Here is a 16,656-nt window from a genome sequence, read left to right on the forward strand (position 1 = left end):
CAAGTCACAGGCAGGGAAAGAGATGCAGTGCTGGGTGCCTCTGTGGTTGGAACAGCTGCAGACACACTTGCCCCTTCGTCCCCGTGTCAGATGGAGACTGGGCTGGGATCCATGGCAGAACCCAGTGTGAACCGAGATCACTGGATACCCCCCCTGCCGGGGGCTGGCACTGGGCCAGGGCACCCAGCCCCGCCTCAAGGAGAATGGGTCACACAGGTGGAGGATGACCCCAAGCTGCTGGCACATGCTCAGACGTGAGAACTACTGCTCCGTGCGGCAGGGCCCAGTTCCTTAGGTAGGCCTCCCAGGAAGGCCAGCGTAAGGGGCTGCTCTCTGAACCAAGCAAGAGGTGGCCTCACCGTGCATCCCCTCCTTCCCCTGCAAAGTGGCAGTGATGCTCTGCCCTGCCCACCTAGGGTCAGGTGAAGCCCAAGTAGGGCAGCACATGGCACGGCTTTGAAAAGACCCACATACTTGGCGACACAGGGAGTAGCATTATGACTACTGATGTTCTGTGCAGCCCGAGATGACAAGTGCCAGCCGGCGGCTGTCTCGTCTCCTCAGGGAGTCCCAAGCGCCTGCTGGCAGCGACAATGTCTGATGACTAAAACATATCTAACCCTCCCTGTGCCCGCTTTGCATGCGCCAAGGCTCGGCCAGTCCCGCTGGCAGCCTGCCTGCCTGGCCTGTCGGGCTGCTCCGCGCAGAGGCTGAAACCCACCCGGGTTGCATTTCACAAGTCCCGGCCTGCTCTCCCCACTCAGGGAGCTTTGGGGGGAGCAGCCCTGCAGGCTGGGTTCTGGCCAGGTGAACTGGCCTGGAGGAGGAAGGGGGGCTCCTGACATGCACCTGTGGCTTAGGTTTCTCCCTTGCTGGAGGGCTGGGCGGCGGCGGGGGGGGGGGGGGCTCCCCTTTCTCTCCGCTGGCTTTTTCCAGAGCGCCTTCATCCTCTGAGACTGACAGCTTACTCCTGGTTGGGAAGAGAGTGTAGGAAGTCGGCTTGTCGAGCTTCCCCTGCAGCTCCGCCTGCCCAAACCCCTGCCACTGGCCACTGTCACGGTGCCTTATTTACCCTGGCCACCAGGTCTCTCCCGCTGCCCTAAGAAAACAGATTACTGTCCAGAGCTAAGTCCTTGCGTGTTTCCTCTCTGGAGATGGATCAAGTTTGGAAAGAGAGGTTTCCTGCAGCCCATGACACCGTTTGGGTTTGTTTTATCTGTCTCCACCTGTGGGGCAGGGCATTAACCTGTTGCCCAGGGCCGGGCCAGCGAATGACTGAAAGGAAAGCAAATCTCACCGGTGTGCTTTTCGACAACACACCGTGGTCTTGTTCTCCTCTGCTGAGCTTTGTGCGGGTGAGGCCCAGGCCCACATCTGAATAGGACTCTGCGTAACTTGATATGTTTTCTTTCTTTGCTGTAGTCTCTGTGTGCCAGATTTAACTATGCCCCAATCTGTGGTCTGTATGTATAGTGCTGTTGCAGGGGGGTGGGGGTGGGGGGGCTGCCTGCCGGCGGGGGCGGGGAGGGGGGAGTGGATATCCCTGTGGGTTTTTTTCTTTTTTTTCCTCTCTCTCTCTCTTGCCTGCTTTGCTCACTGTTTGCTATATATAACTTGCCATGACTGTCCTCACTCTTTGGTCATTTAACCCTTTGGAGATAACCACCCTGCTTGGTGTCTCCCATAATGCGTTTTCACAAATGTCCTCAAGCGCCCTGTTAGGGAAGCACTGGCGCTGTCAGAGTTAACGCAGGCCTTTGGAAATTCGAACTTCCCCCAGAAGTGCTTGTGCAGCAATTAGCAGAGCCCCACTCAGATACAGAAAACTATCCCCAGCCCCCCTTTGCAAACAAGCAGTGAAGGCACTTGCTCAGAGCCAAGAGTCACCATGGTGTCAGAGGCTTGTGGCGGGTGCCTTCTCTCCAAAAGGCTTGCATCCTATACCTTCCAGAAATGTGAGAAAAGTGTCAGCTTCATGTTGCAGCAGGGTTCCCTGGGGGAAGTAGGGATCTGTTGTTCAATTCAAACTCACCGGGGTGAGCCTCAGTCCTGAGATGCTGGGGTGAACCAACCCAAGGGTGGAAGAAAGCTACTCATTTCCGGCCTGGGTGGTGGGTGGCCCTTCCTGGGTGGACAGAAGCTTGTTTCACTTTGCTGGAGGAAGAGGGCTGGCAAAATACTTTCGTACCTACTGAACGTTGGGCTCCAAAAAGAGCCCCTCACCCCAGACAGGCTCTCCTCTCAAGAGGGAATCAGACATGGCTCCTCAGGACCCAGGATCCATGGGATCCGGGGACAGAGGGTAGAACCTCAGATCTCACTGCTCACTTCTTCAGAAGTCACAGAAATGCCGGAAAATACAGAACCTCGAACCTCCTTGGGAGGGGAAGATGTCTTGGGTCATCTCGGGCTATATTTAGAATGGAAAATTTGCTGGCTCAGAAAAAACTGGTCATGTGTCCTCCTCCAAGCTGCACCCTGAGCAGAGAGCCTGGCGCCATGGGCCCCTCCTCCCATCCTTCACGCAGCCCTGGGCCCCTCCTCCTCCAGGGAGCCTTCCCAGCCCTAGCAAGACCCCACGGGGTCTGGCCAGTTTCCCGTTAATAAACTTCACAAGCGTAAGGACTGTGAGGTTCTAGGCACTGTGTGCTCGGCTCGGTGTGAGCTCGGAAGTGAGTGTTTGACCTGAAAGTGGGAACTCTGCTCCGTTCACCCACTCCCCACCCCTGCCCCACCAGATGTGAGTGCCAGAGATGGACACAGGGATCCTGGTCCAAAGGACAGTCACTGGTGGGCCTCACCTGCTGGGAAGGAATGTGACCCCAGGAATGTTGGGCTTCATGATGGTGATAATTCGGCTCCCTGGGGATCCCTGGGTGGCTCAGCGGTTTAGCGCCTGCCTTCGGCCCAGGGTGTGATCCTGGAGTCCTGGGATCGAGTCCCACATCCCTGCATGGAGCCTGCTTCTCCCTCTGCCTGTGTCTCTGCCTCTCTCTCTCTCTTAGTCTGTGTCTCTCATGAATAAATAAATAAAATATTTTTAAAAAAATAATAATAATTCGGTTCCCTGTTAACTTTCTTTTGGTAAGCATCAAAATGTTTTTTAAGAACATGGAAGTTGGGGCACCTGAGTAGCTCAGTTGGTTGAGCAGCTGCCTTTGGCTCAGGTCATGACCCTGGGGTCCTGGGATGGAGCCCCATGGCTGGCTCCCTGCTCAGCAGAGAGTCTGCTTCTCCCTCTCCCTCCATCTCTCCCCATGCTTGTGCGCTCTCTCTCAAATAAATAAATAAAATCTTAAAAAAAAACAAACTTAAATTAAAAAAAAAAAAAAAGAACATGGAAGTTTATTGCATCACCATTTCGCTTGGGGATCCGCACATGATTTCTCAGAAAAAAAAGCAATCCGAACCCGCCCTGTTGCCCATTCTAGCCCAGGCCCTACTTCCCACTTTACTGAGGACGAGGGTCAGAAAGCAGCATTGCTAAAGAGAGCTGTCTGCTGTCTGTGCTTGTGGGAACAAAGGGGACCATGGGAAGGCAGCCTTGGGTACTCGCTGGGGCTCATGCACCATTTTGAACCTTCACAACCTCTCTGAGAGATGGGGATTATTGAGACTTTTCCCAATGAGGAGACCAGGGGCTAGATGTCTCTTCCACAGACCCCTCCCTCACCTTCCCCACCAGCTCCTCACCAGGCTTTCCTACCCTTGAAAGACACCCCCTTAGTCTCCTATCCCATCGCCTCCCATCTGGCCCACAGCCCAGACTCCTACTCCAGACAGAAGCCAGCATAATCTTTAGGAAATGTAAAACCATGCCATGTGCTCCTCCTGCTTGAAACAGGACAGTGGCTTCTTGGTGCTCTTAGAACAGAATTTAGCCTCCTCCCTGTGCCCGGCCAGCACCTCCCCGATGTCATACCTGTGGCTCACTCTGTCTGCACCAGCCCCATCAGTCCTAGAACCTTTGTATTTGCTATTCCGTGGGTGCTGGTCCCTGAAGGACACTAGTGTCTTCCTCAGGGGAGCTCAAGGGCCAGTTCTGGCTGGTGGTTGACTCTGCAGTCTGCTCCTGCACACCTGTTCTCTTGGGAGGAAGGAGACACTCAAGCTCCCTTGGCCCTAAGGCCCACGCTTCTCCCAGCAACCTGAGGCAGGCTCCCAGACACAGGGCAGCTGCTTCCTTCTTGCACATGCTGTGGTGGAGGTGATTTCTTTTACTGCAGGGCAGATCTCAGAGCTCTGTGATTGAGGCAAATGGCTATTCTTTCATGGGGCTGCAGGTCTTGAACTGACACATAATGTCCTAGAAGCCCACCCAGAGAGGAAGCTGACGCGCTCTGCCTGCTCCGGTCTGCCTTTCTGAGACCCAATACATCGACATCCTCTCAGCATGTGGATTCTCCTACTCAATGATCGCATCATCTCAAAAGAAAACTCTCTTGTAATTGGTGAAACTTAGGTTGGGTTGAACATCCAATGGCCTGTCCTACACCGTTTAATGTGTTACTTCAGGATAATTCATTCCTAGTTATCAGGTCTGCTAAGATGATCTTAAACCAATCACCTGGAAGCGAGCTCCAAGTTGCAGGCTCAGAAACACTAGTCCCTTCAAAGGGGCTTTTCTAGGGTTGCGCCAGGGCGGTAGCCACTTTGAGGAGGCCCTTTAGAACAACAACCCATCCGTGGCACAAGATGATGTGAGAGGCTCCCAAAGGGCAAGTAAGGCTCCACCTCCTCGAACCCTCCTCTGGCCCCACCAACCTCCCCATCTGAAATCTGCGGAGCTTGAAGTCTGTTCCCACTAGTTTGACACTGAGAGTTTTAAATGGAAAACACAGAGAAAGAAGACAAAAATATGAAGTAACATCGAAAAGATCACATCAAAAAAAAGAAAAGAAAAGAAAAGAAAAGATCACATCAAATAGGCAATCTGACAACCATAAGCCGCCTTCCTGATTTCTTTTATAGCCCTAGTGTCACACCTTCCTTGTCATCAATTTAGCATGTAACATTTTTTTAATTAAAATCCAGTATCATTGAACAGGTTGTAGAGCATGAGCAATATTCTCTTTGTTCTAAAAATCCACATGTAATGAAGCTGCCATTCACAATTGTTTTCCACTGGGCTGCTTATTAAAAAAAAATGATTTTCAATGAACAGAAATAGGTGCATTTTCACAGCGTGAGGTCCATCAGGAATGCAGACCTTACCAATCACAGCCCAGCCCCTGGCAGTGTGGTGGGGGGATGTTGTCAGATGTCGATTTGAGCTGATTGTTTCTGAGGCCATGTGACTGCTACTCTTGTGTCCTGTGGTGCGTTTTATAGACTGATGTCATCTTTTTGAGATAAATTATTAGATAAATGTTTATAGGTGCATGCACGTTCACAGTGTGCTGGAGTCAAGGGAGGAGTCCCATGGAGTTACCAGGAAAGGCTTTATTTAGGAGGGACACAGGGACTGAGACATTGAGCTGTGGCACCCCTGCCTCTGACAGAGGCCTCCAGCACCAGCAGACAAGAATCCAGATAGTCAGATCCCCAGGTGTCCACTTGGAGGGGGAGCAAAGCAAATGCAGGCTCTGCCTCCCACCTCTGGAGGCACCAAAGACCTCAAACCACAGTGGGATTGCAAACCACAGCAGGGTCTGGGTTTTTCTGTTTGACTTCAGTACTTGAGCCAACATGCAAAAACTGGTGATTTCTGTCTCTCTTTACCCAATCTGGGCCATCTGCACCACGGATACCTGCATCCTTTCCCCTGCTCCAGTATCAATCTGCTAAAGCTGCTCATTAGCTGCGCACGGCCCCTAACCCTAACTCCTTCCGTTTCTGAAGGCCCCTGTGGATATCTCTGAGCTCTGGCCTTGCCCCCCTGGGACATTTATTTAGATGGAAGGAAAACTCTTTGTTCCTTTTCAGCACCTCACTCCTTATTGTCACTGTGGTCTTGGGCAAACCATCCTATGCCCTCAGTTTTCTCATCTGTATAAAGGGATGACCTCAAAAAGTGGTTCTGGTGCTCCTTGAGGAAGAGCCCAGCACTTGCACACACTCGCTCCCTGCTGCCTGCATGTCCTCAGGGGCCTGCGGTGTCCAGCCAGGGAAGGTAACTGGCCATTCAATGTGTGAACAGCCTGCCCACCATCTTCCTCCTGAACATACCTGTGCGGGGAGTGAGGACAGAATTACTCAGAAACAAGTGATTTCCCAGCTGTGGTCTCCACGCTCTGATAACAAAGGACTCGGCCCCGATTGATTGATTGATTGGAGGAGGGGAGGCAGGAATTGTGTGCCCCAGAAAGGCCGGCGGGACATCTTGAGTTTGTTTGTAACTAATCTTGAATAATATAGATCTTTTTAATTTGCAGCAAATCCAATTCCCTCAACAACATCTGTCATAAAATGTTAGGAGTGTGCATGGAGACTGAATGTGGAGGGGTTTTTCTCCCCCACCACCAAATCCAGAGTTACCCTCCAAATTGTAATCTTATCAGATTTAACTGGTTCCACATAAACAGATCTATGTATATTTCCAGTAGTTTCAGCTGAAACCGGTTAGGAACAGATGTGCAAAGGGTGGCCCGGCACTGATCCATTTAAATGTATTTTTCCGTGAACGGCCTTTTCTCTCTGCCTTTCCTCCGAGGAGGGGAAAACCAGAAAGTGGAACCGTCATTAAAGTGGATATTACACGCTTCTGAGTTTTCTGCAACCAGTGTTTGCTGTCGGGTTCCAAACAGCAATTTGGCACACTGGGCTGTGAGCACAGGGTATGCGCTTGATGGGCAATGTTTGCCGCGAGTCCACGTGGCTGGGAGGATGGGCCCCGAGACACATGTGGCCCCTGCTCCCTGCTCGAAGGCAAGAGCAAGTAAGATACCCAGCTCTTTGGTCCTTTAGGTGTTTTGTTTTGTTTTTTTTTTTTTCAGCTAAATGCATAAAAAGAAGGGGGATTTAAAAAAAAAAAAACTCCAACAAGTCAATGACAACAAAAAACAATCTGATTTTAAAAGGAGGAAAGGATGGGATCCCTGGGTGGCGCAGTGGTTTAGCACCTGCCTTTGGCCCAGGGTGCAATCCTGGAGACCCGGGATCGAATCCCACGTCGGGCTCCCGGTGCATGGAGCCTGCTTCTCCCTCTGCCTGTGTCTCTGCCTCTCTTTCTCTCTGTGTGTGACTATCATAAATAAATAAAAAATTTTTTTAAAAAAGGAGGAAAGGATTTGAACAGACATCTCTTCAAAGACGATATACAAATGGCTAACGAGCATAGGGAAAGAGAGTTACTATTGCTAAGAATTAGGGAAACGCAAAGGAAAACTATGAGGAGACACCACCTGTTCCCATTCAGAGGGCGTATGGGTATATATGTATCAGCAGGCCATGGCAAGGGTTGGCCAGGACATGGAGAGATGGGAGCCCTCCTGCATTGCCAGTGGGAATGTAAAAGCATGAAGCTGCTGTAAAAAACAGTATGGGGGTTCCTCAAAAAATTAAAAATAGAATTACCATATGATCCAGCAATTCCTCTTCTGAGTGTAGGCCCAAAAGAATTGAAAGCAAGTTCTCAGAAGGATGTTTGCACAGTCACGTTCATAGTGGCATCATTCACAAGAGCCAGAAGGCGGAAGCAACCCGAGTGTCCTTCAACAGGTGAGTAGGTAAGCAAGACGTGGTCTCTACACACAGTGGAATATTACAGTGGAATATTATTCACTTGCCTAAAAGGGAAGGAAAATCTGCCACATGCCACAAGATACATGAAATTTGAAGACATTGTACTGAGTGAAACAAGCCAGTCATAAAAGTGCAAGTCTTACGTGATTCCACTTCATTGGGTGTACTAGGAGTCATCAAAGTCACCGAGACCTAAAGTAGATGGCTGGGGAGAGTACACTGTTTAATGGGTAGCATTTCAGTTTTGCAAAATGTAAAAGATTGAAGGCCTGTTGTAAAACAATGTTCGTGTACTTAACTTACAACGGTTAAGACAGTAAAAACAAAAGTGGGGTGGGGGGCGGTCTAACCCTGGTGCTGATCTCACAGATGGGAAGAGGATCCAAGGAGATAACACACACATCAGCAGGACTTTGGGCCTGTGGGCTGTGGAGATTAAACTTAAGACAGAACGAGATAACATGGGTGATGTTTTCCCAGGTTTGAATTTCTGTTCTCAAGAGCACTTTTCTCTCCACTCTCCCATTTCCACCACAGTCTGCAGCCATGTCCAGGAATGCCCCGCTGGGCATTGGGCCTCTTTCTCCGTGCGTGCCCCTGGAGCAGAGCTCTGTCCCAATGGCCTGTGCTTCCCCTGTGGCTGGCATGGGGCATGGGAGGCGCCTGTCCCACCTTCCGTGGTCTTTGAGTGGACCACGGGGCTCCTGTTGCTTCCATTCTGCAGACTTCCATCACACTGACTTTGCCCCGGCCTTGGGGAGAGGGAGGGAGGTCTTGGTCTTGGAGTGTCAGGGCAGATGAGCCTCAAGGGCTCCATGCCAGCTGTGAGAAGCAGCATCCCTTCCAGTTCAATTTCTGCCACCACTGTGCACCCAGAGTGTTACAAGTAAGAGAAGGGTGAGGACAAGTTGGCTTCATACTCTCTCAAAATCCCAGATCTCGGACGGGAGCTCTGTCTTCCTGGGGTTCTGTCCAGCCTGATTGCCTCTACAGGGCACAGTATCCCAGAACCCCAACATGGCTATGTTGCTTGCTATTTAACAGGACATTCTGGGTTGAGTTACTACAAGCACCGTTGTGTTTTTGTATGAGCAGGGACCTGGTGGTGATGCATCCTGGGCTCTGACTGCAGTGTGCCCTGCCAGAGTGATCGCCTGTCACCTGACAGGAGGCGACCCCCTTGCAGGGCTTCCGGTTGGCCTTATCAGGAAGATGGGCAGCTGGCTTGGGAGGGGAGATCAGATTTTTTTCAGGGCAAAGCAAAAGCCCATTTGTCTTACTGAACAGGAAAGAACAAAATCAAAGCGTTCATTAACACTTCAGAGAGGTTAAAGGAGCACATTTGGTTCCCAATTAGTATCCCTCCTGGCCTTGCAAGTGTCAGGTGGAGAATCCCATTGTCCTAATCCAGGGGAAAGATGCCAGGGGCTTTTCTTACTGGCTTAGAATTGGGGGGTGAGGTAGGCTCCCTGCCCCGGATGGGGGCACTGCTTCCAGGATCACCAGCCCCTGGCAGACCTCTGGTCTGTTGAAGAGACAGCTTGAATGATCCATTCTTGTTTGTGACAACCTTCATCTTCTCCAAGCTTCTCATATTTCCCGCCTGTTTTTCTTTCACCTGATTATTTTCTTGCCTGCTGTTTTTGTTATATTTTTGTCTATCCAGAGGTGAGCATTCAAAGGCCTTGATTTCTATAACCAATTCCAGACTTTACAGAAGCAAAAAAATCAGCAGGTTCAAAACTTGGCTCTTTTATTCACTTGACTCAAACTGGTTTAGGGCACACCTCTGAGCGCAAGCCAGAAACCTCCAAAAAGAGAGCTATTGTCTGGAATCTTGTCAGTCATCCAGAAGACCTGAGAACACTAAGCAAGTGAGTGAGATGCTTCTGCCCAGCCCAGGAAGATTCCAATCCATCTCTTCCCCTGACAAATAGAGACCAAGGGGAGACAGATCAGACTCCCCTAATTCTGTCTCCATCTTCTCCAGAATGCTTCGGATTCCCTTCATTTATTCATGCTCCTACCCCCAATTCACCAGTTTTTCAGAACCTACGTTCACGCCCATCCATCACCCTGATTTCCAAAGCATTATAATCAGTGATAATTATCAATTATCATAATCAATGATAATTATCATTATCAATAGAGTAGTTTCCCTAAAATGACTGACAGTACAGCCCGTGACCTTTCTTTTCAGCCACAAACAAAAGGGGACTTAACAGATGTGTGTGTACGTGAGCGCACGCACAGGAATGCACGCACCCGTGCATGGGCGCTTGAGCGCATGCCTGCCTAATGCACAAACTCTTAATGAAAAACAGGATAAATTACAGAGAATGGCAACCTAATGATTATAAAAAGGTATATGAGGCATAACCCATTAGTGAGCTGCATTTTGTTCAAAACTGAGGTACTCAGAATAACACGCCTTTGTGCCGGAATGCACTCAGCTGTAGCAATGACTAATAATATAGCTGAGGATCTGCTCACATTTTTCCCCTTTTGTGCCTATTTTCATAAGTTAATAACTCAAGCATGAAATTATTTCAGGCTGAAGACTGGTGGTAAGAGCAGGGCAAATGTGTGGGAAACAACTTTTTGTTGTTGTTGTTACTTAATTTAGTTTGGCTGTTTTTAAGTTAGAGGAGTAGAGATGTCAATGTCCATTTTCTCCAGCAACGGGTTTTTGCTAAGCCCAAGAAAGCTGGGATTTTATTAGACAAAGCAAATGTTAAATGAGTGCGGATAGGAGTTGCTCTTCATACAGGTATATGCTTCTGTTTGGTGTAGGTTGGGGTTGTTGGGGAGGGGGACAGTTGGATGAAATTGAATCAGAACCTTGAAGTGACACCATCCTGAATTTAGTGCCTTCAACTAGAAAACGCCTCTCCATGGGCAAATCAAACAGCCTGGTGAACAGCGAGCTGCCTTACACAGCGGGAAGTGGGGGTGAGGGTATCAGTAAATTCCTAGGGCAGTGGACAGAACAGAAACAAGATGAATAATATTGATGCCTCTCCTTAGAGTCTCAGGACTCTGGGGGTTAAACGAGCATTTTCCTGCACACGGAACCAGAGAAAGTCCAACTGGAGGAGACCAGATTTCATGCGAGTCTTTTAAAAAATTTTTCTTTCCTCTTCTTTTTAGTGGGGCATGAGACTTTGAAAGATAGAAATACGGGTGTTTGATCTAACAAACACCTGAGTAACTACATTCCAGAATGTGGTCACTATTTTGTCACGATGGCTCTGACTTTTTTTTTTTTTTTCAAGTATAATAACCTAGTCATTCCTGCTAAATTTGTACCCTTTTCTTTACTTCACAGATGTGCAAAGTAAGGAGCAAAAGGGGAAAAGACTTGGTTGTGGTGTGTGGCTGCCGGGAGCTTCCTCATCCTTTATGAGCTGGATCTGTAAAGGAGACTGTCAGGCAGGTAAGACCTGCACCGTGCCACTTTACAGAAGGCCAGCTAGGGGTCCCCAGTGGATGTGAATGAGAGCCTCCCGGTGCTGTCCTGTGCCGGGGGGGGGCCCCCAGACACACCGCAGCCCCCAGGGAGGGGCGCACAGACCACCCGCGTGAAGCAGCAGTAATTCCCCGCGGCCAGGGTCCGCTTCACCAGGCGGGTAATTCAGGAGCAAGTCAGCAAACACTTAGGGAGACATTCCATAGAAATACATGTACCTCGTAGGGTATACTGTAATCGGTAGCTAAATCCTGGATCGTTGCCAAAGAAAAGCAAAATATGCTGGCATCGTGTGAAACCATGTGATGGGCTTTGTTTTTATGAGCAGATTCCCCCATTTATAAGTCTTTGATAAATCCTCCCCCTCCCCTTCCCCAAATGGGATCTGAACTTGTTGAGAGTCAGGGTTATCATTATTATTATTATTATTATTATTGAAGGTGAAATGGGACAAGGGTTTCTCCGTGCCCTGTGCTGTCCCAGAGCTTGTCGGGCTCCAGGCGGCACGAGCTAAGCCACCTTGGACCTGCAGCAGGTTCCGCAGAGCCACGTGCGCAGGGCGCGCCACAGGGGCCGGCTCGCGGGGTCCAGCAGCTGCCCTCCCGGGGAGAAGGCTCTGCAGACTCCGCTGGGCTCCGGGGCAGGGGGCGCTTCTAGACTGACAGCTCCCTTTACACTCCAACAATGACAAAAAAAAAAAAAAAAAAAAAACTAAAAAACCAAAAAAAAAAAAAAAAAAGAAAAAAAAAACAAACCCAATCCGCACGTCTCCGCGTGGATTGATTTGCGCTCTGGAGAGTTTCGCGGGCCGTTTTCAGAGGGTTGAAATCCCCAGAATTGTTTCAGGAAGAGTAAAAGGCAGCAAGGAGGAGCGAGCGCCGTCGGGGGCTGCGTCTCGGGGAGGTCGGACCCCAAGGCACCAGCGCGGGGGCCGCGGGGCCGCTCGCGCTCCCCTCTCCCACCCGCCGCCCGGCCCCAGCTCCCAGGCGGCCTCCTTCCGCCCAGCCCCAGGGGACGAGAGGTGGGACCTGCCCGAGCTCGACAGTTCGCACGTTGACGGGAGAAGGCGGCGCGCGGCGCACCTGGCCCGGAGCGCACGGCGCTGGGTGCGCGGGGACCGGGGTGTGTGCAGACCGCCCCCTTGGGCCATGTGCAGCCCCGGGCTTTGCGGAGAAGGTGCCTCCTCCGAGAGAGTGTCCTCTCCTCCCAGGCCTCAGCCGGAGAACTTCCAGAGACAGAAAGACCACAGGGTTCCTGGCACGGGGGCTTTGGCTTTATCAGCTGAGAGCAGGTTCTTCCTGGCCTGAACCCCGGGCCCTTCCTCCGACTGCAAAGGCAAGAGAGACACGAGCAGACAGAAACACACTTCTCACGAGCTGACTCACACCCAGAGCTCTACTCAGTTATCAAAAAAATTGTCTAGAAGAGATCGTTGAGAGTCGTGGTGCGTCTGCCTCCCTCTTGTCCCTTGAATCCGGCGCTGGGTCACCTGTCAAGACACCTCAAATCCACAAGAAGCAGACCTAAGGAGGGCTGGGCAGTCTTGAACACACCACCCTACTTCCCAGTCTAGTGCAGTAACTTAAAACAAAACAAAGAACAGAACAGCAAGGGTGTTTCTAAACTAGGTGGACTCCAGTCTGCTTGAGAGGAGAAGCTTAAAAATGCTGGCGGTGACCTTGTGTGACACTGGAAAACTGGCTTTACGGTGGCTCTGTGCAAAACAAATCGGGCAGGGAAGAATTTACGCTGTGATTCTTTGCGTGGGGTTTGGCAGGATTTAGTTAATGACAGCCCCATCGTTTCTACACACCCGTTAGCAGTGTGTGAGTGCCAGTCGCTCCACATCCTCATAACGCTTCTTCTTGTGGTCAGTCTCTTTTATTGTAGTCATCCTAAGAGCTGCGTGGTGATAGCTCGTGATAATAATTGACATCACCTATTTCTAGTTCACAGATCTTTGGTGATCTGTTTAAGCTAGTTTGTCCATTTCCTTTTTTGTTTTTTTTTTTAATTTTGTCCATTTCTTAATTGGGTTGTTTGATTTCTTATTATTGAGTTTTGGGAGTTCTTTGTATAGAGTGGATTCAAGCCCCTTATTAAAGAAAGATATGACTTGTGCATATTTTCTCCCAGTTTGTAGCTCATGTTTTCATTTTCTGTTGTTTTTCATTGTAAAGGAGTTCAATATATCCATTTTTTTCTTTTATATATTATGCTTTTGATATATCTAAGGAATCTCTGCCTTGCCCAAAGTCACAAAGATTTTATTCTGTTTTCCTCTGGAAGCTGTGGATATTTCAACCTGTGATGATCCATTTTGAGTTAATTTTTGGACATGGTATGAGGTGTGGGTTGAAGTTCACTTTTTTGCCTACAGGTATCCCCGCATTCCCCCACATTTGTTTAAAAAAGACTACCGTTTCTCCCTCCCTGCACTGCTGTGCACTTTTGTCAAAAATTAGTTGTTCATACATGAGTGGGTCTGCTTAGTCTTGAGTCTGAAGTTCCACGGATGTTTGTGCTCATGTTTACTCCACCAGCTTGATTATTGTCACTTTATAATAAGTCTTGAAGTCACACAGTGTTAGTTCTCCAACTTTGTTCCTCCTTTGCAAAGTTGTTTTGACTATTCTAAGTCTTTTGCATTTCCACATGAGTTTAAGAAGAAGTTTGTCAATTTCTACAAAAGTCCCTGCTGAGATTTTGCCCAGAATTGCACTGACATTGTAGATCAATTTAGTGAGAATTTATACCTTAAAATATTGAGCCTTCTATGAACACAGTGTCTCTCTCTTTACTTAGGTTCTCTTTCATTTCTCTCAGCAATGTTTTATAATTTTTAATTTGTAGACCTTGTCCATCGTTTGCCAGACTTGCTCTAATTATTTTATACTTTTTGATACTATTATAAATAGTACTTTTAAATTTTTGATTTCTAATGTTTCACTGCAAATATACAGAAATGCAAGTGATTTTTGTGAATTCATCTTGGATCCTGTATCTTTGCTAAAGTCACTTTTTTAGTTCTAGTGCTTCTTAGTGCTACAGGATTTTCTGTGTAAACTCTTCTCTTGTGTCATCTGCCAATAAAACAGCTTTCCTTTTTAATTTCCAACCTGGATCTCTGGATTTCTTGCCATATTACACTGGATAGAAACTTCAGGACAGTGTGGAATAGAGGCTGTGAGAATTTCTGATCTCAGGGAGGAAAGTATTCAGTCTTTCATCATTAGGAATGATGTTAACAGGGCACCTGGGTGGCTCAGTCAATTAAGTGTCTGACTTCAGCTCAGGTCATGATCTCAGGGTCCTGGGATCGAGCCCTACATCGGGCTCCCTGATCAGCAGGGAGTCTGCTTCTCCCTCTCCCTCTGCAGCACCTCCCTACCCCAGCTCATGCTCTCGCTCTCTCTCAAATAAATCAACAAAATCTTTTTAAAAATTAAATAAATCTTTTTTAAAAAGAATGAAAACTTCTTTTAGCCATTCTTATTCTGTATGTCTGCTGGTGACAAATATTTAGTTTTTCTGAGAATGCCTTGGTTTCCATTTTATTCCTGAAGGATCTTTTCACTAGAAAGGACTTTTTAGCTGGGTGTAGGCCACTTCTTCAACACTTTTTCTGGCCTCCATGGTTCCTCATAACAATTTTCTATCATTCAAATTTGTCTTTCCCCCTAGAGGTGGAGTGTCATTTCTCTGTGTTTTCAACATATATTTTTTCCTCTTTGTTTTCAGAAGCTTGACTATGATGTGCCTTATATGGATTTCTTTGGGTTTATCCTGTTTGAGATTTGCTTGGCTTCTAAAATCTGTGGCTTTATGGTTTTTGCCACATTTGGGAAGTTTGAAGCTATTACTTAATGGAGCATTTTTTTCAGTTCTGCCCTCATTTCTTCTCCTTCCAGAACTCCAATGTCATGGAAGTTAGATCTTTTGTTACAGCACCACAAATCCCCAAAGCTCTGTTCCTTTTTTCTCCAGTGCATTTTCTTCTCTCTGTTGTTGGGAATGGATGTGTAACAGTGTCCTATCTTCGAGTTCACTGTTTCCCATGATTCTGCTGGTGAGTGACCCCATTCAGGCAGGGTTTTTATTGTTGTTTTGGTTGCCATGTTTTTCAGTTCTAAAACTTCCACTGGGTTCTTCTTTATATTTTAACTTTCTTGCCTGGGATCTCCTAAATTTTCATTTGTTTCAAGAGTATTTGTCGTTACTCTTTGAAGCATTTTTATGGTAGTTCTAACTACCATCATTCTAACATCTCTGCCACCCTGGGATTAGCATTTATTGATTGTTTTCATTCAATATGAGATCATGCTCGTTCTTGGTATGATAAGTGATTTTTTTAATTGAAAACTTGGCATTTCAAATATTGTTAAGAGATGCCGGATATTATTTGAATCATCTGTGTTAAGGGTCTTCCTCTGACACCAGCCACTTTCTGGTGGGGCAGTGAGCTGCACTGTTACTGCCAGGCAGGGGTGGAAGGCCAGGTTCCCCATCTGGCATCTGTTGACAGAGGTAAAAGTAAAAGAGGTCTCTACCTTATTGCTGGGTAAGGATAGAAGTTCTGGCTCCCCAAAGGGCCTCCACTAACAGCTCTCTCAAATGGAGGAGTGCCCTGTTGTGATTCCCCACATGGCCTTGTTATCACTGAGAGGTGGAGAGAACCCCCTTTGATACTCCCCTTGTGGACAAGGGGAAGAGAGCCTGGGCTCTGCTAGGTGGGGGTGCAAGTCCAGGCTCCCCTCATGACCTCCTCTGATGGTGGAGAGAAGCTTGTTAACTTTGCGGATGAATGTCTCAACCCCTCTACTTGGCCTTCTCAGACACAATCCTGGGGTGGGAGAAGTCGAGATGGGGAAGGAATGAAACTTGGTGGTGGGACATCTGCCTACATGTCCTCCTCACCTTATCACATATATCACCACACACGCCCTCGCCCTTGGCAGAGCTGTGCAAACAAACACTGGCCCAGGAGCTGGTTGTGTTTTATCTCATTTATCTCTCACACCCGCCCTGTGAGATAGGCAGCAATTCAGTGCTCCCTATTCTTACAGACAGGAGGAATTTGGAGGCAGGGAGGCTGAGTAATATGACACAGGTTAGCATGAGTCTACACCAGAATTCTAAGCCAGGTCTGTCTGATTCTAATGTCCTTGCTTTGTAGCCACCATGTTTTATTGTTCACTAAGTTCTGAATAGAGGGGAATGAGTGCCCCTTGGGGATATGAGTTTGCAGAGATCAGAAGGAAGGACCTAGAAAAAAGGCTAGAGAGTGTTTCCAGGGGTTGCAGTGGACCTGCATCCTTCCAAGAGAAGAAACCTTCTGCGGAAAGAACGGAGGAGTTGCATGGACAGAGCTGGGATTCCAGATTTGGAAAAACCTGGGTTCAAACCACACTCCACAGTAATCCCCCAGAGAGCAGGAGTTTGGGCAAGTTGTTCAAGCCCTCCAAGCTTCTCTTTTCACATTTGTACAATGAATGTTATGATGA

General features: G+C 48.3%; 1 pseudogene across 1 annotated transcript in view; it reads left to right on the plus strand.

Annotated features, from left to right (window-relative positions):
- Positions 1–16,656, plus strand: part of LOC144280868 (NADH dehydrogenase [ubiquinone] 1 alpha subcomplex subunit 1 pseudogene) — a 220,776-nt pseudogene that overhangs the window by 154,985 nt on the left and 49,135 nt on the right. Inside the window, exon 6 of the transcript XR_013349298.1 lies at positions 11,012–11,119. The product of XR_013349298.1 is annotated as an NADH dehydrogenase [ubiquinone] 1 alpha subcomplex subunit 1 pseudogene (transcript). The remainder of the gene's footprint in view (positions 1–11,011; positions 11,120–16,656) is intronic.

Source organism: Canis aureus, chromosome 12 (genome assembly GCF_053574225.1).
Source record: "Canis aureus isolate CA01 chromosome 12, VMU_Caureus_v.1.0, whole genome shotgun sequence".
Taxonomy (NCBI): domain Eukaryota; kingdom Metazoa; phylum Chordata; class Mammalia; order Carnivora; family Canidae; genus Canis; species Canis aureus.